We start from the raw sequence: 27857 nt of genomic DNA, 5'->3' as shown, positions 1-27857 counted from the left end.
ATTTTCCATTACAAATGGATGTATTGGATTAATTTTATTTTTTCATTTTCTTTCACTTTTCCATAACGAGCATTCTTGCCAAACTCCATTTTGTACTCTGCCTCAGCATGATAGCTTTATAATGAGTGGAAAAACATAAAAATTAGTTCGATCAGTTTATTTCCATGCACACTTTAAGAAGCCTTATATCAATGTGTCTGGCACTGCATTACATACAAATGATAAAGTACACTTAGAAAAAAATAGTCTGGCTACACATCATAAAAAAAAAGTAGACACAGTTGAGTCTCAAGACTCAGTTTCATCCTTCCTCTGAGGCACAACTGTCTATACAGATCAGCTTAAATGTCTGTCTAATCTAGTCTTAAAAAACTGCAATGATGGAGATGCTTAGAGAGATTATGGGAATCCATTCCCCTACCCATGTTTATTTAGTTAGAAAGATTTTTCCGACCTTAACCTAAATCATGTTTGCTGTAATAAGGATGCTACATCTCATCCAATTATAAATGCCTATGGAAAGTAAATCTGGTATCTGCTTTATTTTTCTGATCTTTTCTGTATTTGAAAATTGCTTGCTCAACAAAACACCACAAACTCTTCCAGCATTTTTTCAAACAAAGTTTTTAATGTTGTGATTATATTTGTCACTGTACACGTGTCTTATATTTTAGAAACACATTATGTACAAGTTTTCAGCAAATATGTTCTTTCAGTGACAAATTGGTGTCTTCTGTTTAGGCTGGACCCTTTATAATGCCCACATCCAGATTCACCACAAATCCATCATTTTTTAATCCTATTATTCTTTTCCTTTTTGCACATACTACTTGCTAGTATGTACAAAATACTTGCTAGTATTTTTAGTTTTAATTTGCTGGCTTCAAACTGCTCCTGTATTCTGTTTAGTTTGAATTTTAATCTCAGCCTTTGGAAATAAATACTTGATTTTATTCATGAAGTTTTGAATGTGTAATCTGAAGTCAGTGAGTTAATACATTCAGTATTTCATAGTTTTTACAGAATTTGATGGTTAGTTGTCACCAATAAAATATAGACTAATGAGATATATCCATTATAGGATATGCTCTTAAAACTTCTAACACCAGTCTTCATAGTCAGAAGACATATGGCTTACTGCTCAGTTTGTGAAATAAAAATTTACTTTAACAAAATAAATAGTAGGAAAGTGTCTGTTAAATGGAATATGCAGAAGCAACAACTTTTTTTGCTTAGGTGTACATTTGCCATGAAGGTCCAAATTCTCAATTCTCAAGTTGGCTCCATCATCTTAAAAGATTCTATTACTACTAGTCCAGTTACTGAGCTTGTACTGGCTTGCCAAAAAGTTGGAGGCTCCAGTTAACAGTTGTTTTCCTGTGCTTTCCTTTCATCCCAGCTTTACTGTAAGGTTTGCTGAAGGCAGAGGAGAGGTTAAGAGTTATTTGTGCTCCAGCAGCCCACAGACCCTGGAAGCTCAGCAGCATTTTCTGGCATGATAAGGAGATGTGTCATAAGAATGCAAGATATTAAGTGTCATAGATTTACTTTTGTCTTCCATTTGCCTAATCCATGCTGTATTTGGCTTGAAACAATCCTATCAATTTATGCTTTGCATTACTGCATTACATGACCAGACATAGACAACTTTCTCACAGCTGATACTAACTAAAGACAAAGAGGAAAATAAAGTATCTAATATTTGGGAAACAATGGGTATTTTAATTACACCCCAGTGAGGTGCCTGTTAGCTGAAAAGTAACATTGAAGAGTGTATTTTGTTATGTGGTGTAATTTTCAGTTTCCCTGTTCCCATTTTACAAATTGCAGATGTTTCTCCTTCATTCTTCAGTTACTCAGGCATAAGAACTTACACAAAGTGGTCAGTTTGTCAGAGCTCTGCCATGAGGACTCAGAAGCAAATTCCATTGGCTTTTTCTCATACTTACCCATCTCTGCCCCAGGCATGCCTGGGGAGAGCTTTGAGTCTGCTGATGGTTTTTTTCTTATCCTACCCAACATCACTCCATGGCTAGACTGGATTAGAGACAGTTATCTACTGGCATCTGTGTTCAGCACCATCATGCTGATGGCTGAGAATTTACTGTTAGTCTTCCACAGGGACTGGATTTTATTTCTCCTTACTGGTCTTCTGCTTCTTCTTGGCATGGTAACAAGCTGCGTTTTCCAACATAAGGAAGGTGCTACAGTCTCATTCCTACTTTCTGGGACAACCCTTTAAAAGTTACAGTCACTTGTGCTAATACTGACACAATGTCCATTTTGAGCTGTATGTGCTATGGCACAAGGATGGCAAGAGCCAGTACAGTAAGCACCAAGTTGAAAAATATGTTCTTGCACTTAAACAATTAGTTCAGAATTGCTTTACATTTCTCACTAAGGAAATTGCTTCACACTCAGCCTATGAGGTTTTTTTCTCAAATTTTTTTGTGTGTTAATAACACTTTGGTTCTCATTCCATTTTCCTTTAAAAATAGTGTTGTACTAGCCTTCATTTTATCTCTTTTGCGTACTTCCTTCCTACACTGCTTGTGTCTGCTTCTTCTTCCAAAACTGCTTGCCTCCATGTCCTGAGCCTGACTAAAGTTTTTAGTGGCTGCTTCTGAAGAGAGACAATCTGCAACCTCTGAAGGACAACAGGGGGAAAGTTGTCACCAGAGGCTTAGGTGACAGCTGCTCTTTGCCCAGTCCTACTTTAGAAGACACTCTCAACATGCCCCACCTTGCTGGGTCAGTACATAGGTATCTTTTAACCCATGGAAAGTTTCTTCTGCTAAATTGCTTTCAATAAAAGGCATCTTTAATCAAAAGCCAGTGTGTAATCCCAGCATACTCTTCTAGCTGTTTCTATGAAACTCACTATTTTTTTTGCTAGTTTCCAGTTTCAGTAATGAAGGTTTCTATTATTCTTTCCTTTATGCAGTTTTCAGTTTTCTCTCATCTGATTCAATTTGCTAAATCTTCCCGATTCCCCTTGCATGTGTTCTTAATCTAGGATTTAGAAAAATAATATTCTTAGGGGCATAGTAGCCACCATGTTTGCAACAGTGAAACATCAAAACTCTCATGCACACAAGTTGTGTCTTTAAATATGTTAGCTAGTGAAATACATTACTGTGCTTCCCACTGATCTGTTAACAATGTGAGAACACAACTTCCTCTGTCTATTTAGCCCTTGGATGGCAAGCCCATAAATGATGGCTTCCTGGTTTTATAAATACTAAAAGCCAAACAGCAAAGCATTTTCTGATTTCTTGGCCTCCATTTCCTTCAAAGATATCAAAACGTGTTTTCCTGAATTCTTTGGTGAGGCGTATTCAATGTGAATCAGGAGCAAAGGAAAACAAAGGAAAGGACCTATCATAAGGATGAAATCCCAGGTTTGAATTCAAGCCTTGACAGTTCTGTGACAGAAGAACCAAACTGTACCTCTCTGTTTTGATCAGTATGGTGGGTTTTATTGTCTGGTTCTACAGAACTGAATCAGCAATAGCATTAGTCTTGACCTGGCTTAAGGTATAAAAGCAGTTTTATAACATGTTCACATAGTCTGGAGATGTACTCTTGATTTCTCACTCTCCTTGTCACTGCAGTGCTTTCTCTCGGGTCCAGATTGAGAGGCAGCTTGTGAGACTAGTATACTTTACTAAATGCATTCATTTCCCAATGTGCTAAAAAATGAAGATATTTTTCATTGTCTGGTTTGTTTCATCTTTCCACATTGTTCTCACTTTGGATGTTCCATTAATTCACAGGACTGGAATAATACCTTTGTGAAAACCATCTTCAGTTCAGTTTATCTCCTCAAGTTGTGGAGCCAGATCTCCTTCTGTGCTGTAAATTATCATTCCTTCAGTGACTTAAGAAACATGTATATATTTTCTGATCTACAATTATTAAAGTTCTGGTGGTGCAATATAAAAGTCAGTGCTTGAAAAAGGAGCAGAGAACCAGTAGTTATCTCTGCTTCGTGTATGGCCTCTGCCAAAAATATTGAGATACAGATACAACAAGAATACTGGCAAGTTTTAGATATATCTAAGTGGCATAAAGTATGCTGAACGGCAGATGAGCACACTGAGGGTACACAGGTTTGTCAAGAAAAAAGAGGTTTCTTTGAGCTGATAAAACTAGCTCAGTGTGACTTTGTTCATTTAATGAAAGGAAGTATACAGTACTGCTTGAATCCAGTGACAATTTTTTTTTTTCAATTTAGGGTTGGGTTTTTTTGTTGGTTTTGTTTCCCACATAGTGTTCAAAGGCAATCTCATGCTGCACAAACCAAAATATTTACTGTGTGTTTTCATTCTTGCTGTGAACTCTGACTAAAGGCAAAGTGAGGTTGCTATAAATTGAATCTGAAGAGGATTTTGCAAATAACACACACTTCTGTATTTTTGGTTGCCCCATGCATCTCAGTGCTGCTAGCAGCAGAAATTAGCAACTTCAATGTTTTAGGCTTATCTGAGCTTTAGAAAGTCTTTCACATATCTCTTAGAAGTAATTTAGCCTTACCACTGATGTCCAGGGGAGGATATTGACCACTTAATTTAGAAAGACAGGGACTACAGTTTCTAAGCACTACTTGACAATCCATATACTACAGCCTACAAGAGAGACCTTGTTGCCATATCTTCCAAGAGATTAATTAAGAAGTCATGAGTGGGATTTTGCTAGTGCAATCAGCAGCAACTTAACTCGTTGCCTCTAGGCATCACTTGCCAATTATTTCAGAGGAATCTAACTTAAGCCAGTTTCCAAATGCTCTTGAAAATCCCTATTCAGCTTTATAAGACTTCGATTTGAAATGAAATTCAGCTGTATTTTTTTATTTACTTTTATCATAGACAGACAGTTATATGGATGCTTTCAATCAAGGACAAGTATATCTGATTGTATAGCTGATTTTTTCCAATATAAAGCTGATTTTTTTTTAATCCAAACTGTTATTTAGCAGGAGATGTAGTAGATAGTAAGACAGAATCCCAGTGGGATGTTTACTGTTAGCAGAGCATTTGGAGTGGTTCCCAACAGAAAGAGCTTTAGTCAGTGATGCACATTGGAACATAAAACAGGTTTTGCCAACTCTGCAAAGCTACAAAGTCCAAAGTATGAAATGCTGCGGAGCTGAGACAAGCACCAAGCAGATGCAGCAACCTTGTGTTGTGTGGCTAAACTGTTCTGAGCAAAGACATCTTATTTAGGGGCCCCAGCTCCCCGTGCCATTTGCTCAAGGGGCTACAGCCTGAGCAGGTGCATTTTAAACCACCTGAACAACCACCTGAAGGTCAACACACTGACTCCAGCAGGAAGAATCTGGGGAGAGCTATTTGCAAATTGTGTTTTCCCCCCTGAAACAGGAGTATTTGTAAAGGGCAAAGTGGTGTTCCCACCTACTTACAATCCATCCAAAGTCTTAAATGTTAGTGCCTACAAATGCTTTCACAATAAAGAGTTGTAGAGAATTTCTCCAAAGGTGCAGAAGAGACCGAGCCCTCTCTCAGTACACTTTTGTGGAAAGGTAGGTGGTTACATCACCTTCTTGGGATCAGAAGGACACAAGTGGGAGTCCAAACCTGTGGGCACAGTTAACAGTCTCCACTCTGATCTCTCAGAGTCATTCTGAAGCAGGAAAAACTCACGTTTTGTGGGCCAGAAAATGGGAACAAGAATGTTGGGAACATCACAGTTCTATTTTGGATATGTCTTCAGTCAGTCTAAATCTATCCTTCATACAAAGAAGAAAAGTAAATACATATTAATTCACTTACCAAAATGCAATTGTATATGAGGGGGACCACAAGGACTCTTTCTCTTCCCATATGTGTTCCATAAAGATAAAAGGTTGCTATTACTGCACTTCAAGTAGAGATTGATTGACTCACCATATGTAGGTTTGCTTTTAGATTAACATGCAGTTGAAACCCAGCAGGGAAGTTGCTCTAACTTCAGATCCTAGCCAGGAAGAAAGCCAGAACAAGGTGACAAGGTGATGGTGGTACAACCAAGGTGTTCCAGGGCACGGGGAGCAGCAGAACTTTAGGCTTATGTGGAATTCTGGGGTCAAAATCTGAGGTTTTGTTTTGTCCTGGGAAATTATATGCTGGCACTAGGATCTGCAGGAATGGTGTTCCAAGTTTTGACATCTGAATTTATTCCTTTTAGATCTCACCTGTAAGATTAGAATAGCAGAAAAACCAAGATAAAAGCTAATAAAACAAAGGACAAATAAGGCTAACTTCATATCTCTCTAGCAATATAGAGAAACATTTCTTGCATGCTCAGCTACTTAATGTTTCTGATCAAACATGTTTCTGTTAAGCACTATATTTTTACAATTTAAAAAGCAAGTAGAAAGACTCAGTAGAGAGTTTAAGGGATCTAATAATCTCTCTAATTCTCAGCAGGGCATTCATTTTCTATAGTCTTCTTCAATGGCAGAGCCTAGCTAAACTGGTTTATAAACCTCTGAAGGTGCTTAGCACAAAAGTAGCATCAAAAAAGCATGAGAAAGATAGGGAAGAGATATCCTTAACACCAGTATTGAATTTTCACAGGTTAAAGATGGACTTTCATGTTCATGCTTCAGTCTTCTGATGCCAAATATGTACAATTTCATACTTCCAAGTTCACCCCCTTCTGGGATGTTAAATTTTAAACCAATATTTCTCTATAATTCCTTGTCAGCTATTTTTTGTGTTCAAACCAAGAGGTAAACAATCTAGTGATTTGGTGTAACCTGAGTTCGTGAAGTTCATGCAGGGAGTGCCGTGACACCAAAAATTACTCCATGAAGGCATTTAGGCACACAGAAATGGGGGCTTCCAAGGTTTTTTTTTTAGTAGCTCTCCACAGCAGCTATTGGGGACAGAAGTACCCTTTTACAGAGGAGCGTGTGAAAGTACTGTACTGATTTACCCTGCAGTAATCAAAGGATCTTGAGCTTCAGCTCCTGCTGCTCTGTGCATTTCTTCGCAGCTTTCCCACCTGTGTCAGCTGCAGATCCTGTGTGTGCTGAGCTCCCCAGTGTCCTGGTCTATCATCCAATGCCCTGCTCTGTCACCAGGGCTCCTTACAGGAGCAGACCTTGCTGCTTTAACAGACAGACATTGAGATCAGAGTGGATCCTCTGTGGCATTTTCTGAGTGCACCAGAAGGCTGAACAGAAGAACCCAACTGAGACGCAAACAAGTCTTGTATGGTATAACAGAATTAGCAGGAAGACAATATTCACTGTGTAAGGAAGAAAAACAAAACAAACAACACTATAAGCTTGAAAACATTCGCCTCACTCTTCTGTGGTTTGAGAAATGAAGTCTAGCACGGCAAAACAAAAATCAGACCTGCTTTTAATCTGTGAACAGCTCTCTTGATGAAATCTGTCATGTTTCTGGCTTCGTTTTTTTCCTTGAGAAAAGAGCAAAAATGTTATTTTTCTTAAAGAATTTCCAAATGTTTTATCTTTATTAATGTTTCTATATGATACAGTTTATCACTGCAGGCAAATCTGTTTTGTTCATTAATTCTTCCATTGTCAAAACAGCATAACCAATAGTTTATAACATCATAAATCTTGGACATCAATCATAATATAGAGATTTCCTGTTATGTATAGGATTGTCTCTTCTGATGTGTTTGAAAGGCTGGTTAGGACTGTTCTTACGAGCAGTATAATATTCTGTATTGAAGCACTAAGCCTATTAATGGCATTTGAATTTTTGAGTTGCTTTTGTTGCTGATTGTGGTTTTCCAGATGGTAAGAAATTAATCACTTAGTTTAAATATTTTTTAATGCTCTTTCTGCAAGTCTCGTATTCGACATAAGATTTGGCAAGTCCTCTGAAGCTTGGGTTTCTAAAGATACAATCTTCAAGATCCTTATTCCAGCCTACTAAATTGCAAATAAGAAACAGAAAATCACTTGAAGGGACACGAAAAAGAGGACATTACAGAAGTGATTCATAGTTTAATTTCATTTAAAAATGCTAAGCAAAACGTAGCCTCACTATCTCAGTCTTCAAAAGATCCAGTTCAGTAAATATGGTCACTTCACATCTTTAGAAAGATGTATTCATCAGCTGTCATTCTTCCTTTAAGCAGGACACACAGAAAAAGATTGAGTGCTGCCACACCTGTAACACACATTTAAAGGAGTTGTTGCCTTTTCTTTGAGTTAACTTGAAGAAAGAGCAAAAAGCCAAAGTGAATGCCAGAGTGCTTCATGTGGCTTTTTCTTTCTTGATTTTTGTGCTATTAATGCTGTCATTTTTGAGCTTGACTGGGGAAGGTGAAGAGGAAGCCACTTAAGTCATTGCTGCATCTGTGCATATTATAGGATCATTTAAAAGCTCTGAAAACCTGTGGATCCCATTTGTTCCATTACACAGCTATAAGCAGCTCTAACACCACAAAAGCCAGAGCAGCTACAGAGCAGATCACAAGAATGGGGAAATGGGAAAAGCCAAGTGCTCCAAGTGACAGGCTTTTATGTTGGAAAGCAATGTCATCTGCAAATATTTAAGTCAGAAGAAGGGAGCAGAGAAAAAGCAATGGGCTTCAAGTCTTAAAAACTGATGATCAAAGGGGGATTAGATCACAGGGAAGTATCAGATTCAAATTGTGCAGTCCTACATAGCAGGTGTTTGGGTTCTAGTGGAACAAACACCATCTTGGGGTAAATCAGCTCCTCAAAAGTGTGTTCTTCAGCTGCTTAGAGACACCCTTGCTTGGTCAGAGGTCACCTCTATTCTGACCTTTGTACTTTAAAGTTCTGAAAATAACTGATTTAATAAAAGCCAGAACAGCGCAGCCAGTTGTGTAAGAACATTACATCAGATTAACTGCAATTAGCTGTTTTAGACAGCTGAATTTGCAAGCCTCCTTCAGCACCCACCCACCCCCAGCTGACATGCTGCCTAAAAGCCAGAGCTTACAGAAGCCACAGCCATCCTGCTCGTTTTGAAAGTATTATGAGAGTCCTGGATTATGTTCACAGGTAGGCTCTCATCACTCTAGAAACTGTTTTGTTTCCCCACTTCTCTGCCCTGAGTAAAGATGCTTTTCCAAAGCACCAAAGACCTTCTCCAGGCAGGAGATAGCTTCCCATGCATAACCAGGCAGTGTGAGGCTAACCCACAGCATTCAGCAATGTTCCAGCCATGCCAGAGGAATAGAGCACTCACAAACCTCAGTCCTCATTTTCCTCTCAGCTTTCTCTCCTTTACCTGGCATTTTCTTATCAATGCCTTCTCACCAGCCAAAAACATGAGCTGGAGTTTCTATCAGAATTATCATTGCAGACACTCCGTACATAATCACCAACCTGGCTGAACTGAAGAGAACAGGTAACAAAGGAGAACAATGATATCATTGATTATTTTTGTTTCTTGTTGGCAAAAATTGTGACAACTGATATCTCTTTCATTCCTATAGCTGATTTTGATCAAGACATCATGCTGAATGACATATTATGGGCTAAACTTAGAAGCAGTAACTAGGTTCTTTGTTTTGAGTTTTGTTTTGAATTTAAGTAAATATTGCATTCTTTTCTTTCTTCAGTTCTCAATTCTTGCCAGGCCATGTTCCTTCATTTGATATGACTTGCAGTTTGGAAAGAACATACCACTGTGGAGACATGAATACACACAGTTATGTTTTCTTATAAATTTCTGTATGTTTCCTTATATGTTTCCATATGTGCCACTATACCCTGCACCTATATATCCTCATATCACTGGTGTTGCTATCCCTGATGTTGTACACATGTGCAAGATATCTTCAGTTACCAGTACAGTATTTGTGAAGAAAAAGAAAGCTTTAGTCAACCTAAAAAAAAAGTAAGGAAGAAAGAAAAACTAATGCTCACTACATGCACTGCCTTGAGAATTCAGATGAACTTTCTGTACTTCTCTTCTTTTGCTTTGGAAGAATGTGTAAACCATGATTTTTAATAATTTACAAACTTCCTTGCTTTAATTTATTAACATAGGCTGACTGCACAAGTGCACTATTTTAACCTTAAACCAGAATACTAATAAAATCCCTACACAAAACCAGATATATTTAATTTCAGCTTTTATTGCACTATTATCCCAGTAGATCCCAAGAACATCTGATTGAAGTTACCTTAAAATTTCTGCACTTAGATTTGGAACTAAATAAACTCCACTGATCACAATAACCTTGAACTTGGGGGAATTCAGATCTAGATCCAGGCTTTGCAGCTGGATTCTATCCCAAGTTTAAATGCTACTCAGAATCAAAGTGTGTTGTGGCTGCACACACAGTTTACAGGAAATGTTCAATTCAACATTTTTGGTAGGTGTTTCATCCTTTAATTACTCCCAAATTTCTGCCCAGCTCTTCATACCAGTACCTGAATTCAGACTCTTGCTTTCTATCTGAACTGAGTAAAGCCTTAGCAGACACATCACTTCACTACAGAATAAACATTGTGGCACTGATTTGAATCCAGAATTCTCTGAACAACTGTTTCACATCTAAGTAATTGCACCAGCAGTAGTGGGGTCGCCTCTTTGTTTATATGGGGGGGTGGGGGGGTGCTGTTGGAATCACAGCCCATGACTTTATCATACAACATGAAAAGCCTTTGGGCTATCTTCTCAGCTGGGATAAATAAGCAAAGCTCTATTGCTTTCTGGGTGAATGAGATTATAATTCAAATCAGAAGCGTAGTGTTTGTTTATACCATAACAAAGTATTACAGAAGTGTGTGTCATAAGCCTTAAAACACTGCACTCAAGGACAGTAAAACCCACGAGTCTGAGCTTAGGTTTCAGTGACTTCAGTGAAGTTATGCCTATTTATTTCAGGATAGCAGTGTTGATGTGCATCAGCTGAGAATTTGGCTCTTTAACTCCAAAATTACAGCAGAAACCATTTACAGGGGGAGGGAGAAGGGGCTGGGGTGGGAATCAACTTGAGCACAGAGCTGTATGGCTGATAAATGGATATCAGCCATCTCTTCAAACAGGCAGGCCTGTTTCTCCCTAAAAACGAAACTAGAGAACTAATAAACACATGCAAAAGAATAATAAAAAAGATATGTACTCTCAAGGAATTTCCAATGTGTACACTATGCTTCACATTCCAATACAAAGCATCTTGACAGTAACATTTAAACAGTTTCTGATTTTATGTGCTTGCACACACAACCCTTGTGATTCAAAACAAATTGCTGTATAAAAAGCCTCTCAAAACAACCTATCCACTCATTTAAGCTGACAGCCTATGCTCACCTAAAAACAAAACTGCCCTTTCTTCCATGCACCCCAAAAGCATCCCAAACTAGACAGCAGTAATAAATTTAAAGGACAGTTTTTCCTGGTACCACATCCACACATCTCATCCCAGTGGGAGATGACACAATATGTAACATTGCTATGTTTCATAGTAATCACGTAAGAGAAGTCACATGTGGCACAAATGGAATGCATACCAAAGAGCAGAAGCATATGTTCAAATAAACCACTGGTTATGTCAAAACTAATAACTTGTTTGCTGTAGTGGACTCAACAGTAACAGGCCCAATGAGTCTAATGACTTTGCTACCCCTGCTTTTTGCTCCTCATTGAGCAGGCTGGAGCTGATGTGGTTTTTTTTCAGGGATTATGTTTATGCAATACAAACATATTGTTATTTGCTACTTTCTGCATGATCATTTTGGCATTCTTATGAGAAGATGATGATGGTTCTGTCTAAATGTTTGGGAGGATTATCACTAACATGGGAAGTTATTAGGTTTGATGCAATATAGAGAACATTCACAGTCAGAAAACAGCATCTTTCATTTTTAGGAATGGAGGTAATTGTGCTTTGTGACAGTGCACATCCTTAAGATGTTATGTATCATTGCGTACTTAAAAAAGCAGTACACTTTTTATTGATCTTTCAATTCCATTTTGATTTAAAATGCAGATCTTTCCCTCCATTGAAATCTTAGCATTTTTATTTTAAAATGTATCATAAAAAATCCATTTCAGACATATGCAGCACCATAAATTACTTTTTGTGGTTGAAACAGTATTCGCTTATGTCACGGGTTGAACATCCTCCTTTATTAGAATGCTATTTATTGCCACCAGCTGCAGTGCTTAGCTAGGAAAGTTCTTGACACCAGCGATTGCTTTTCAGCACCAATGCTTCCGGCTGCTAACGGGGGCTTCTATTGCCAAATGCAGCCACTCCCCTTAAACTGTTCCTTCTGGTACACAGACAGCTCCTGTCACTGTTACCCAGAGCAGGAGCCGGGAGAGAGGGATCGGATCTGAACCCACTGCTATGGAATCTCTTCAGCTATAAATCTCCTATAACTCTAAAAGGCCTTGCCAAATACCACTAGCTTGAAAGCTGTCAAATGTGCTCAGGAAATCTACCCATCAGTAATGGGTTTTTTTCAAAATTAAGATGCGGGTTCAGCTTGTGAGCAAAAGGTGTAACATAACAAGCCACAGATTTAGTAAAAGCAGGAGGATTTCTGTGTCTATCAGCTATCTAGGCAATGGTCTCTATTTCATTAGATTTTCGAGCAGGGAGAAACCAGACAAAGGTAATTACTCTTCTTCTGTTAAGAGCTGTTATTACTCCTGCATGAACAGCTAGCACTGCCTTTTTCTTTTGCCTCTCTGCCTATGGCAGCCAGGAGAACTAAACAGGAGCAATGTAAAAGTGGCAATGTCAACAGCTGTCCTACCAAACATTAAGTGTACCTCATACAGTAAATCTTCAAAGCAGTAGCATGTGTTCTGCTCCTGTGTATGCAAATCCTGTTATTTTATTGATATCATTTGCACACATGCCTTTTTCACAGCTGAACCCTTGAAAAGCCATTGCATATAATTGGGCTCAACTAAGCAACAGAGGCAATCAGTGACAGGAGGAGACTGAACTCCTTTAACATGGAAAGAATTCCTTTCCTCCCTCAGAAAAGAAACACCCAGTAGGTCAAAGAGGAAGGTTTCTCTGCAGTATAGCACAGACAAGCTTGTAATACAGATGCCTGAACCACTGGAATCTACAATTAAAAAAATAATAAAAAGTCCAGAGCCTTCATGAACATATTTTTTCTTTGTTTAAATAAATAAATGAGCAAATGTACATATATTTGTCTATATGTGTGTTTAAAATACCCTAAAACATTCAAACTAAAATCTTAGCAGGGTTAGACTCTGTCAACCGAGATAACTTGGCTGGCAAACATTCTGAAAATTTTTTTACTCACTGTGAAAACTGATAAAAGTAGGTGTCCTGTTCATCTTACAGACAGACTACCAAAAAAAAAAAATCATTCTTCTGGCTGTAAGGAAATTCCTTTACAGATTCAGAGAGTACAAGAGACATCTGAAAGTTGGAGTTATTTATGGGTCAAAATACAATTGCTCTTTATTTCTAATCTTTGTCCCTGCAAATAACCCAAAACTGTTGTTAACAAATTACTTTCTCTTTCATATCTTTAAATGGAGATAAGTATGTTTCCACTAAATGACTCATAAAAATAAACTGGCACAGCAGTTTGACCATAGTGTTACGTGTGACTGAGCAGCCTTCATAAAAATTACTTTTGCATCTGCATTCTCCTTGGGCCAGAGTTTGGGCCATACTCTGCCCTACACGCTATATCCTCATACAGGGAGAACACTTCCCCACCACTGGAAGAGGTCTGATCCATGACACCAATCCCACTCTAGCCTTTTCTTTGGGAAGTGCAAGACAAGATATGATAATGTAACATCATGAGGAATGGGTGTCTTAAACAACTCCGCTCTGTTCCAGCTGGACTTCAGCCAATTCAAATGGATAAGTGAGGGCCAACAGACATATTAGTCTAACCCTGTATTTAAAGCTAAGTTATCCCCTAAATGACCCTAGAGTCAATTTATAGATGCAGACACTAATGTACAATAGAGTTCAGAAATACTCTAAAGCCTAGCTTTGAAAATGCCTTGACACATGCCACTGGGAGCACCTCTAAGGGGGAAGAAGAGGGCAAAACATGGAGATGCTTACTTTCCATGTTTGTCCAGTCTCCTTTTTGGTGACTGTTTTTTGTTTTTTGAATTTCTTTTTGTCACTTTGTAATTTAAAAAAATCAAATGCATATATATAAACAATGAAAATGAAGCCTACCAATTTTAATTCTTACTACAGTTTAAAACCATAATTAATCCCTGCAGACAACTCCTCCCCTAAGGAGTTCAGTAGTTCAGCAGTATAACTCTTCCTCATCCCTCCAGATCCAAGAAATCCCCAGCTGCAGGGTGCACAAGCAGCATCCCTGTTGGCAGTGGGGAGCAGCAGGCCTCTCAGTTCCCCTCCTACTAAAGCTCTTCCTGGAGGAACACACCACCACCTTCCCCAGTAATGATTTTCCATGCTGTGGGGTAAGTAAGGCAAGCAAGCAGAAAGAAAATATGCACAAGTATTAATTCCCTACTCCTTTCTTGTACCTGGGATAGTAAAATAACAGGCAGAAGAGGTGTCCAGAATACAAATTGCACAAATTGTGTCTGTTCAGTTGGCTGCTAGGTTATGTGGAAATAAACTCTGTAGGATGTTGCTCTTGGTTTCCACAAAACTTGTGCTGCTGGAAGTTCTGAGCAGTTTGTCCTTCCTTGGTGTAGAGCAAACCTCCCCAGTGCTTGATCAGGATTGGGCTTTTCCCAAGTTGCCCTATATAGGTTTCATTCCCATTGCTTTAATTTTTATCTCACTTTATAATTATCAGTTTACCTAGATTAAGCTCCCACGGAAACCAAATAAGCTTTAATCAGTTCTCTCAATTGTCCCCAAAATATAATTTCAGAAACAACTTGGATTATCAGAGCAAGTTAATTATGAAAACAAGCTCACAAAAAAATTTTGAGTAACAAAAAAGACATGCAGATGCAACATCAACATCTTATGTAATTTTTTTTTCTTTCAGTCAATTAGGACCTTTGATGACATTTTTATGCCCAAGCTTCTTAAATGCATCTTGAAACAAAAGCTTTTCAATACAAACATGCTGATAATACATATAGCAGATAGCAAGTAAGTGTTGCAACTGAGAGGAGGGAGTTTTAAAAAGAAAATACTACCCAGTATTAAAGTGAGTTTAGTATATTTTATGGGAATTTCAATAAGTTTAGTTACATTCCTATAAATAAAGGTTATAGTTATGACAATCAGAGAGCTCTCTGTTGTCTGTTCATTAATTTTACTCGCTTTCTTGTAGAAGAGTTCACAATTATCCACAGCTTTCTTTTCCATGTAACACCATTTCCCATATAAACATACCACTTCAGTATTTTAATACTTGAGAGTGCCACTGTGCATTACCAGAGCAGTACGAGGTACATAAACATCAACACAGGACCCTGGTGCAGTAACACAAGTGGCCAGGTATTGACTTCCATGCCCCTGACTCGGGGAGAGTCAATAACAGTCTCCAGAGCAGTTGATTTACAAGCCAAAACCCTTCAATGATCTCTGAGTTAAATGCAAACAAGAAAGAGATGAAAGGCTGTTGTGGGTGCTCCCCAAAATGCAACTGGTCAGTGTGGCAAGCAGGACCCCCTTCCTTCATTTGCTTCTTTGCACACAATTATCCCCACCAGCAGCAATGGTCGAGGATGGCACCTGGCCACTGGATAAGAAAACATCCATCCCATTCCAACCACATCAGTTGCACCAGACATTAAAACAAACCAACCACCCCACCAGTCTGCAGACTGAGCAGTACAGAATTCTGAAGCCATGACTCCTTCAGCTACCCAGTACAGGTCCTTTTTATGCTGGTATTTCCAAATGCAGGGAAGTAGGGCAAGCTTTTCAAGTGCCTGGAGCAATCCATCTATCCACCTGAGAAGCTTAATTGAGCAGCCTAATTTTTAGATGCAAGAATTCCAACCTCCCATTAAGTCACTGTCGGAAAATTTCTAGAATCTTTTGCAATGGCCCATATTTAGTTCATTTATAATTATCCCTAAAAAAATTTATCACAGGAGCAATTTAAAACCAATGGCTGGATTTTCAACAGTAAGGCAGAGGGATGTACTTCAGGTTTTGGCTGCCTAACTTGAGAGAGTTAGATGGTCATGTTTTCATAACTGCTCTGCATATACTTTGAAAAATATTAAGCCTTACCTGAGTGCTTTAACATTAAAAAAAAACAAAAAACAAACAAACAAAAAAATATATATATACATTGAATCAAAACAAGTTCCTGCCTATTGTAAATACCTTTTTTCAGGTCACCTGAGGATGTCAAATTTGTCCAGTTGCTTTGTGACAAGCATACAAATGGGGCAGACAGACCACAGTCACATGTTGTTGAAACCTCATGGCTACAGACATGCCAACCAAGGCAAGAACAGTCCAAGACATCAGTTACTCAAACCAAGTAAAACCATACAGTATCCAGGTATTCCTTAAAATTCTAGAATCCAGAACAAATTTTCCACTCATGGGAACTGATAACCTTCCATACTCAAGCAATCTAAACAACTGCCTGAGTGCATGGGTGATCAGTTATCTTTAGAAGAAAATCATCCTGCAGAGAATGAAAAAATAATTTAAAAGACAAAAACAAAAAGAGAAAAAAAATGAAGGAAGAAAAGAAAAGAAAAGAAAAGAAAAGAAAAGAAAAGAAAAGAAAAGAAAAGAAAAGAAAAGAAAAGAAAAGAAAAGAAAAGAAAAGAAAAGAAAAGAAAAGAAAAGAGAAAAGAAAAAACAAGACAAAGGATGTGACTTAGAAGAAAACATGGTTTTGCTATCTTTTTGGGAGACCAAACTTGGACAATAAACAGACACATACAGACACTACTCAGGAATTGCGAGTTCATTTTGCCAGATAAATGTACACATATTTTACTTGGATCCAACCAGAAACTAAAAATTAAATGCATGCAACAATACAACAGAGCGTCTGAATGCTCTTTGGGCCTGCAAACTTACATATTGAAAAACTTCTATTTAAATAGCATTTCACAAAACCGAGCTGCAGCATCAAAGAACAGTGCATAGGATTTAAAGTGAAGAAGGACAAGTCTGTTAATGGGAAAGAGGGACCATACTATGGGAGCTGGCAGCCAAAACCAACAACCTTGCTTTCACTAGATCTCAAAGAATAATATTTAATTTAAGTACTGGCATTATAGAAAGCCACAAAAAATGAGACTCCCAGTGCTGGAAGTGAGAACATATTTCATCTCCAGCCAGAATAGCATATCCATTCCAAAGCTGAGTTACTGGAAGTCTTCCATTGTCACCAATCTTTCTTTTTTTTTTTTTTTCTTTTCATTTTATGTCCCTCTTATTTTCAAAATGACTGAGCAGTCATTTCCCATGTAACCCCAAGAATGAGAAATACACAATACATATGTTTATTAGTTTCAAAAATATAAAATATAAAATTCAATTCTCTCTAAAAAAATTATATTTAGCATATACCACACTGCTGAAATAAGGTAAGCATAGTTTCAACGTTTTTAATTTCTCCAGTATTCTGAAACTCCTCTGGGAAAGGAAACAAAAGGAAAAAAGTTTTTACAAATCCTCCAAATACTATACCCATACTTTAGTAAACAAATGATGTTATAATTATTATTTTGAGAATATTACTATGCTGCAAGAAAAGCACAGCAGATTAGTTAATCCTTAATATTAGCTAAACAAGAAACACTGCTAGATGCAGTATTTTATTAGTACAAATATAAGATTTTATGTCTTCTGACAAACTTGGACTAGATTTTTATTTAAAGAAAAGAACTTGTCGATCATTCTAGGAATACAAATTGTTGTTTAGAAAGCAAAGTGTCATTGGTGTACTTTAAAATGTTCATTAACAATCGTAAGCCAGAAGCAGTCACCAAATAATCATGACTACAGAAGAAAGATGTGTACCCACCAGGCTTTATTAGAGTTGCAAATCACAAGCAATGGACTGATTCCCAATTTATTGTTTGTTGTAAACAAACTTTAGGAAAAACAAAGAGCTGAAGGCATCAGTGAAACACTGTAATATGCTTCAAGTTAAGTCTTTCAAAAGGGAATTTCTATCTAAAGATATAAGCAAAACAATTTTCAGCATATAAATGTGCACTCCAAGCCAGGTAAGAAATAGAAAAACCCTTTTAATTTGTCCCACAAAGATATTTCCTTTGTTTTTCTGGTTTGGTGAATACTCAGAGTATATCATGAGTTTCTGTTTCCTTGAGTGCTGCAGTTAAAGAGACTTCCTTTAGACTAGTCCAGATAAATTCTCTGGCTGGCTACTGCAATAGGTTTACCCAAACCCCAGCCAGGGACACCATTTGAAATGTCCCTGTAGAAGTAAGAGCAGACGAGGGTCTCACACTAAAGCACTGCATTCCCCTGCCAAATCCCGGGACACAAGTGAGGGTGTTGGCCACCCCTCATGCAGGCTGTGCTCACCTTAGAGCTGAGCTCACTGAAAGCTGCCTGGCAGCTGAAAGCCTGGGTGGGATTTTCTCTTGACCTTTAAAGCCAATTGCCTGCTGAACTTCCAGCTATTTACTGCTGCTGCAGGGAGGAATGATATTTCCTTGTAAAAGTCCTTCTGCATAAGAACTGAGGTCTGCATGGTGTCAACCCTCTGCTGAGAGCTGCAAACACTCATGTGTTAATTGCTTAATTGCTGCCCTGATATTACTGGGGGGAGGTTGCCCTGAGCTAGTGTTTTATAGAATCAAGCCCAAGGGTTGCTGCAATAACTAAGAATAAAGGGAGTCCATAAATAAAGCCCTCTTCAGACAGAGCAAAGAGCTATTTAGTTCAGCCTCTCTCTGAGTGGCTAATGGAGTATATTTGAGGCAAAAGCATAGGAACAGAAGCTTATTGTACAACACACGTATATAAACTATCCCTACAATCCCTAATGCTTTCTTCAGCTTAGGAAGCTCCTGAGCTAAAAGGAATAGATTCTTCTCTTTTCTTAAATCTTCCAGGCTAAAAAGCAGCCGGTAGTAGACCTGCTTTCAATAAAGCCAACACACAAAGGCCCTGGGTGCTGTGAACCTGACAGCAATTTACAGCCATTTAGAACAATGAGCAAGTCTATTGCCAATACACACTAGAAGAACATGATAAATGCAGAGCAAAATTTAACATTTCAATCTGGATTATTAAAGAAAACAGTACTTCATCCATCAAATTTATATCTGTCCTATCTGGGTATTTATCAGCATAGTTCTGTGCTACATAAGCAGAGCAACAAAGGCAGTGGCAGTAGCTCCATAAGCTTTGCAATAAACTTGCTCAGTGTCTATCTGTGCAGAGGTGTGCTTAGCACAGAGAAGCTTTTACTGCCATGTAACTCCAGCTAGTCCTCAGCATCCATCAGGCATGACAAGTTACTTTGTAAGATCAGGTTGCTCTTGCTAGTGCATGCTTCCAGGAGCACAAGAATTAAACCATTTCTGAAAGAACAAAATGCCTGGGGTTGGGCTTCAGGTGGGTGACAGTGCTGCCTGCTGTCCTCTCTGTTACATGGTACACTCTCTGATGCGTGCTTAGCTCCCTGCAATACACTGATATGCATATAAAGTTCACTATTCTTTGGTAAGAATAATTTACAGGCACTGTATTATGTCCTATGAGAAAGAAAAGACATTGTACTTAACCATGAATATGCTAGGGAGTTAATTTTAAATTCCCTTACTGTACACATCACATGATATTTTTTCAATTAAACTGATTCAGTATCAGAATAGAGCATAACTATGTTTCCTTGAGTACTCTCACAGGCAGTTGAACATCTGGAGGTAAAAAAAGCAACAATAGAAAAGAAGAGTTGCCATACAGATTCTTCATATCAAGCTGAACAAAATTCCATAGTCCCTATATGCTGCTTGAAAGTAAATATCAAATATCTCTGAGAAAAGGAGCCATAGGATTTGAGACTATGAAGATAGAACAAAAGGTTATGAGAATGTGTAAATATGCTCAGAAGGAAATTCTAAGGCGTCATTGTTGTCATCTGCAAGATGTGTTTCTCTTCTCGGTTCCAGCCTCTGTTGCTTTTAGTGTAAAGTGTGTGTTACATTTTTGCTGGTACTTACACTGTATGCATCTCAAGGGTTTGCTTATTCTTAATTAAAATTAGATAAATGAAGTTTATCCTCAGAATTTTTAGTGTCTTCCAAAAGCCACTGTTTTCAGGAAGAGAACTACACCAAGACAGAAGTGAGAAAGAGTATAAGGAGCGTGGGGAAGCAGAGACAAAGAAAATAAAAAAGGAATTATCTGAATAAGCTCCATGTCCTACCAGCTTAAAGGCAATGAAGGATTTTTCATTTATTGCCATGGTCCACAGGCACTTCCCAAAGCTGTAACTTGCATTCATTTTTTTACATATTTTACACATAAAGTAATTCTGCCTCAAACATTGTTGACTTGTACAAGTTGGTCCTGCTCAGCACATCACCGAGGGTCTCAGTGACCTTGGCTGAATTGCAATGGGGAAGTTTTACACTGGTGAGTTGTTTTGGAAGGAAATAAAAATCATGAGTTAGCTTTTTTTGCACTGTCAAACACCATTCCATCTTTTCTCATCTCTCTCACTTTTAACAGGGGTGGTTATAATAATCACACTTGCAGCTGTTACTTCCTATGCCCTTCTCTTTATGTAGGTTCCTGTATATAAATGCAAATAAACCTGAGGTCTGCTCTTACCTGAGATGGCACTGGGGTTATTTTCAGAATCAAAACAGTGCTTGAAATTCAGGAGTTTAATGTTTTTAAAAGTTTCCTTCCAAATCAGTATCCAGTTGTCACATATCTTATACTTTTTTTAATTGTCTCATTGAACATTAATGAATTTTCAGGAAGGAACCATGTAAAGGCTGTAATGATTAGTGTTATTAAATGATAGCGTCATTTCTGTAAAAATAGGCTAATGATGTAGCCAAGTTTATTCAGTTGTCAATGGGCCAAATGAGACATAATGCCTCTGAATCCCAACTCACAGATGATCACTCAGATCAACAGCTCCTTGGTGCTGTTTCAGAAGTACCCTGTTACCCCTTTTCTGCCATACATTTAGCATACAGCACTTTCATGCTGGCTTCATCTTGATATTTGATTTTCAAGATTCAAGCTAAGCAGTTACCTGTCTCTTCCAAACATGTATTTGAAGATGCATTAGCAGAAAGATATGAATGCTGAAGTGAACAGCAGTTTACAACTGTTCTCATGTATCCAAATGTTTTCTATGCCTCATACACTGAGACTAATTGGGACATTTTGAGAGTGTCTAGCCAAATTCTGCTGTGACATGAAGTGAAATGGTTTGCAAGTCTTTCTCAAAGCTAAACTCAGTTTTGACTGAGATCTGACACTGTGCCTTTGTATCATTAACAGTTAAGAGCTTCCCACAACCTATTCCTGGATATATGATATTGTATTACAGAAATGGCTGAAGCCCCCCACTTACAAAGGTAGGCAGTGTAAAATAAGTTTAGATAACACCCCCTTGCCACTACAGCAGCCTTCTGGAATGCAGAAACCCCATGATGGAGAAAGCAAACAATGTTAAACGAGATGTACCCAGGGAGCAGGGTCATGGTGTGGTCCTCTCCTCTAGTGGTCATTGTCCAGTGGATGGATTGTTGATGCTGTGACATCCATGAAAGAAAGGTAATGGTTTGGCCAGCAAGTGTAACTCCACTTGCTCTTCAGATTCTGCAGCCTTGAACTGCAGCTAGCCCACTGGGTATAAAAATACAGTGCTTGGTTCAGTTTATTCTTTTAATTTAAATGGACTCAGAAGATGTATTATCACTCTGGATAGCAACACAGGGGCTAAGAGCAAATGGCTTGGTCTTCTGCAGGTGGGGTACAGTTTCCATCCTTTAATTGCCAGGATAGGACTGAGGGCTCAGGTTCTGAGACTCAGAGCAATGCCCACAGTATATATGAATGACAGGAGGATTTTGCTCAGTCCTATTTCATAACAACTCTTCAGAAACTTTTGCTTGGTTCACATGCACTTTTCAGCAGTGTGATCCTTAGTCCCCAAGAATAAGAAGCCTGTGGGAGTGCAGAGGGAATATATATGTTTTTCCCAGACCTCTCTTGGACAGAGCCCAAATTCCTCAGTGTAGGAGGGCCATGAGGTTGAGATTTGGGAAAAAGGTTCTGACAGACACAGCCAGCTGGATCCACATGCACAGTTCCTTCCAAAGATGAATCAGAATGAAATGATTTTACATGTTTTTTCGTTGTCCTTCCCACCTTGTAAACATTCCTAAAGCCTGTCTGCAAGCCCTGCATAAAGAAGTGCTAATATCCATATGTCAGTACTGGAAATGGTTTTTCCCACACCTAAAGAGCCAAGTTCATCCCATATGTAATTCCCCTCACTTTAATAGCTTTGCAGGAGGAAAGACACTGGCCCAGTAAGTCCACCCAAAAGCTGCAGATCCTGCTGAAAACAGCTGTCTACCTTGTGAGGGGATGAATCACCACAGACCTCAGCTGCTCGGGCCTTTGCCACAGATTCCTCCTCACTTCTGTGTGCAATTCTGCCTGCAAATCTCAAAATTATCTGGACACCAGCTGCTTCAAAATCTTGAAAGCCTCATTTTAAGAGAAAAGGACAGAACATCAGCCCTTACTCTCACTTCCTAAACTATGTCCATTGAATGTGTATCTGTGTTGTAGTTATACTTTATTTATCCTACTGCAAGGCATTTCTTGATTAGCTACAATATCCAGCAAGAATTTTTATTCTTTCTGGTACATTTCTTGATTTTCAGATAGCAGCAATGAGTATCCACCCTTCTTTGCTCTGACAGCTACACACTAGAACCAGGATGTAGGTCAGGGTGAACCAATGCACCTAGAGGTATTAAATTGCTTCAGTGTCTGACCAGTAAATCTTTATCCTGTGGTCAGGAAAAGCTGAATGCCAGCTTTGCAGTAAAAATGGACCAGCAGGGAGTTTCAGAGAAGCTAGTGGGAAAATTTTCATAGGATCATGAGGGAATGTTATTTAACAAATTCTCTTCTATTACAATGATTCTGTGACCCTGGTGATGCCTTCCAGTCTTATGTTGCTATAAATACCTTGCCTGAGAACTAATTCCTCTTGACAAGCTGACAGAGATTCAGCACACAATAAGGCATGTCACCAGTTAGTTTATATTACGGCTAGCATTAGCATTTGGTTTTTGCTTTCTGTTACTGTTGTTCTGGACAACAAGGTACTGTCTTTAATATTACCTGTTGAGAATTTTATTTCATGAGTAAATAAACTTGCAGCTCCTTCAACAACAGATGCTCTAAATTAAAAGACCTGAAAGTAACATTCCTATTCTTCAAGCAAATAGCGCATTCTAGGATCCTAAATTATAAATGTAATTATAAATATGTACAAATTCCAGTTAAAATAATTTGCTTGGAAGTTCACCCTTACGAGAATTATAACATCAAGCATGACAATTAATCTTAGCTAAAAAATAGTAGAGGAAGGGTCTTCAGAATTAATGTAGATTGTCATTTTAATCACACTAGACCTTTTCTAAATTTGCTTTTGTGATGGAATAAAACATGAGACAACGTAGTTGTATGAAAATTATTTTCCACGAGCTGTGCTGAGAAAGAGATAAACAAGATAAATCTGACACTCTCACGGATATTGAAATATATACACACAAACCTATTGCTATTTCCTGACAGGGAACACAAGGAGGGAGAAATAGAGAAGTTAAGGTGAAACTATCTATTACTGATTTTCCTATGCCCAGATTGGGTCATGAGGAAAAGTCATTTTTGCAGCCAGCCTCTCTCATCCTGCTCAACGAGTAACACCTTTCTCTCTTCCATGGTACTCTCTTCTTGCATGGCACTCTGTGTGGTGTGAGATTAGGGCTTCTTCAAGGTGTTCTTTTTTCTTCCCGTTTTTCCTAATGAGACAAGGCAGGGGGTTGTCAGGATTTTACCAGACAATAATACAACTATTTTTTTTTTACTCTAAATACATAAATACCTCCTTCTCTGCATGTTGTGACACAAATCCCTTAGCAAAAATTTCATTTCATTTTTCTTTGCTCTAGCTATCTAAAAGGTATCCCTAAGCACCTAAAATCCTAATCCAAAGGTCATCTCTTCTAATTTAGGCATCTAAATTTGTTCTGTAATTAATGCACTCTTACCATCGTATCTCACCTACCATACATTTGTCTCAGGACCATCCTCTTCAGCATATTTCATCTATTCTAAGATAAATTAGTTAAAGAAGTGGACTGCAGAATAAAAGAAGGTGACTAGTACAGACTGGATGTCTGACTTTTAGACAACCAAAATTAAAAAATATCAATACCAAGCTTTGTCCAGTTTCTTTCTGTTTAAGTCTTCACATGATTATCTATATGAAGTATTTTAGATTCTAAATTGAAAGATCTTTTTTGGCCCAGAATATACAGATTACAGTAGAAGACATCCCTTTGCACGTGCCAGCAATCAATTTCAGTCGTTTATTTGAAATTCTGAGTAGCTTTTCTCTAGATTTGCTCTACAGCCAACGAAGGAAGGCAAGTACCTTAAGAGTGGTGTCTCTGGGTGTGCCTGCCTTTCTCCAGTGACAACAGAGGGAGACTGAAGCTTCTACAGTCCCAGTTCAGGTACTTCAGTTAAATGATGGGATGAATCCATGTATATCAGCTGCAGTGCTGGGGCTTGTAGTAAATTTGAAGTGCACGTTAAAATCTTGCAGCTATAACATAAATCATATGTGTCAGTTGTGTTTGTGTGAGGATACATGTGCTTCATGTATGCATGCACAGTTTTTGTATGCTTCTACTACAACAAAGTAAAACAACATGGTAGCATTGTCTGTGAAACAGTGAAGCCAGTTTTCAGAAAGATGTGGAAAACCTTCACATGCAGACCTCAGCTTAAATTATTTCTGAGAAGTGAGCTTTATCCAGTTACATAAAGTGGAATAATACCTTGAGAGCCAATCAAATGCAATATTGCATTTCCTGTTTAACTATAATTATAGGGTGAGACCATTTGACTTGATAATAACAATAACAACAATAACAATAATAACAGTAGCAATAAAAATAATAAAAAATAAATAAATAAAGCAGCCTCTGTAAAGACTTATTGCCAAGACTAACATTGTCAGTGACATCCAGGATCACCAATGGTTACAAGCAGTGGACACAAAATGAAGTTGTCTGGTTTTGACAACAAAATATTCTGCATTTAGCAAAGGCATATGTTTCAAACTCAAATGACTTCACTTCAAATTAAAGCAAAAAATGTTTTGAAGTGTCGTCATTTGATAATCATTTGCTTTAAAATAAGCAACAGATTTCTATCTAATGCGATCCACATCTTTAACAAGTTAACCAACATTGTGACAAACAAAAAACAACTTGTTCTAAAATATAATTCCAAAATAAATTACTAGCTGTTTTGTTGTTGTTGTGCTCTGTTTTCCTTTTTTGGCTGCCTGTAGAGCTCCCACAATTTTTTCATTGCTACAATGACAAATGCTATGAGAAAAGACCTGGGCCACTGCCAGAAATCTACTCTAGACTTCAGTATATGTTTCTGCTTTCAAGAGTCAATTGTTTTCCTTCTCTCCCAGGGGTCACTTGCTACCTTATTACCAGAAAGAATGACCCCTTGACAGCGCAATTGAGATCCAGAAATTCAACAAAACTGTAACCCCTCCAGTGGCATCAGAATTGTAATCAACAGCAGCGGGTCTGGAAGACAAATGTACTTGTATATAAGGCCACCATCTTAGAAAGTGGCTTCTCTACTTGCAAAGAAACCTATCTCTATTTGGTTTCTTTTGATATTTTTATTACCCCTTTCTTGTAACCTTTTCATTGCTAGTGCTCTCAAGGCAGGAGTGTTTTCACAGCATTGGAATTACCTGTGCTCATTTTACACAGTTTGCTGCCTATTCCTTCTCTTGCAATCTGTGCTGTGAAGCACATGACTAGAGATGGGAGCCCCCAGTCTTTATGGATTTCTTCTCTTACTCAGCTTAATTCACTAGCAGAAGAGTTGTTCCTTCAATATCCTTATTGCCACGTAAGAAACACAAGTACAGAATCTCCAGCCTGGAAACCACAGAGAAGAATGAGCTTGAAATATTAAGGAGAATTTTACAGAAAACATACCTTGCGCTTGCAAAGTCATGCACTGAAATAGTGTTATAACATAATATTTCTCAAATATAGTTATTACTAAAAGTATTAAACTTATTTGCTGGATCCTTTTGCATACACAAGAGCCACAAAACCAAAGTTGTTTCAGATAAATATAGACAAAGACATTCTCCAGCACAAGACTGTAGTCTAGTTCTTGTATTGTACATGTGGAACCCTTACCCAGAGTCCTGAGGTTACCAAAAACTGTGCCTCTAAATTGCCTAAATGTTTGGAGTTCTTTTAATGTAAGCAAACTTTCAGAAAATCTCAGTGTGAATTAAAGCTTGAAAAGTTTCTTATTCTGCTGATTTTATTACCAGAATTACTTGGCATGTGCGCTAGAAAGAATATTTTTAAGACCATCCAACCACATGGTAGAAAACAAGGTACCCATGAACCAAAGCACTGGTCCCAGATGCTCTGCCATCTGACTATCACTACACGATATTGGGAAATACTTCAGATAATTGTAGGAGAAAGTTCCTCAAGATATGCAAGGATAAAAAGATCTAAAAAACAGATGAAAGCAGACAGTGTGGCAAAACACAAGTACACAAAATCCCAGTGCCTTTAACAGAGATTTGGGTGAATGCAGGAATTTGCAGACTGGAGTCTTCAAACAGCATCATGGCTTGAGGTACAAAACACCCAGCAGCAGACTTCTGCTGAACATGCACTGGAAGAACAAGAAAGCATGAGGTCAAAAAAAAAAATGGTTCTGCTACCTTTCTTGGACATAAGTCACCACATTTTACAAACAAGAAAATAAAAGGTATTAGACCCCCAATGATCACTGAAAGGAGCAGCAGATGGCCAGCCTCGCACCTTCAGAAGAGGAGCAGCACAAATAGCAAGAACGGGGTTTGCCCTACACTGTCCTCCCCATGAGATGTCACCATAATGCAGAGAAGGTGCCAAGTCCTTGCCCAGCTTTCCCTGCTGAGGCACAGCAGTTCTGCTGCAGACAGGCCAGAGGGAGGAGGCTGTGAAAATGGCTCTGCTACCCCAGGAACCAGGCTGGGGTCTCTGGTAAGAGCAGACGAAGTCATGTTTTGAGTTTTATGCTGCTGCCTTACAGCAAGCTCCGTGTGACTGAGCTCTTCCCCTGTCAACAGCCACACTGTTGAGGAGGCAGAGTTGCTTCACACCTGTGTTTTACTTCTGCAAATCGAAGGGCAGGATTGAGGCCCTAATTAATAACCAAATGGGGAAAATTGACAAGTGCTTCTTTTGGCAGGAGTATTGAAAAACATATGGCCTCTTATTTTCTTACATATTAGGTCGCATCATTTTAATTTCTATCCAAAAGCCCAGAAGCAAGTTACGTGGATTCTCTGTACATGTTTAAGTACCATACATTAAAAATAACATGCTGAAATAATGCTGTCAAGGTATGAGACCTACCTGACTGATGGAAAATTCTTCTCTAAAGAGCAGCTGTAAGCTTCTCTTAAACAGAATGAAGGAAATCTAAAGATAATAATGAATAAGAAAGTAGCTTCTTCTGCCAGACCCATCAAGTTAAATGGCTCTTTGTATTGTTCAAAATGTGTATAATATTGTGTTCTGTGGCAGAGGGTAAAGAGAGGGAACTTCCAGTGATGTATTGATGAAACAACAAATAAAAATAATATTTTGACAGAG

At 38.3% G+C, this 27857-nt stretch overlaps 2 long non-coding RNA genes across 2 annotated transcripts; both read right to left on the bottom strand.

Annotated features, from left to right (window-relative positions):
* Nucleotides 1-19: 19 nt before the first annotated feature.
* LOC148223334 (uncharacterized) lies at nt 20-10543 on the bottom strand. Its single transcript, XR_015804505.1, has 2 exons — nt 7365-10543; nt 20-7254 (listed from the first exon to the last, which is right to left on the bottom strand). It is a non-coding gene; the product is annotated as an uncharacterized LOC148223334 (long non-coding RNA).
* A 6300-nt stretch (nt 10544-16843) lies between these two features.
* On the bottom strand, nt 16844-25921 carry LOC148223333 (uncharacterized). The gene is made up of 2 exons (XR_015804502.1): nt 24581-25921; nt 16844-23945 (listed from the first exon to the last, which is right to left on the bottom strand). It is a non-coding gene; the product is annotated as an uncharacterized LOC148223333 (long non-coding RNA).
* Between the last annotated feature and the right edge of the window lie 1936 nt (nt 25922-27857).

Source organism: Sturnus vulgaris, chromosome 6 (genome assembly GCF_052056855.1).
Source record: "Sturnus vulgaris isolate bStuVul1 chromosome 6, bStuVul1.hap1, whole genome shotgun sequence".
Classification (NCBI taxonomy): Eukaryota; Metazoa; Chordata; class Aves; order Passeriformes; family Sturnidae; genus Sturnus; species Sturnus vulgaris.
The sequence above is the reverse complement of the archived record's forward strand: the minus strand, read 5'-3'. Positions and strand labels throughout refer to the sequence as shown.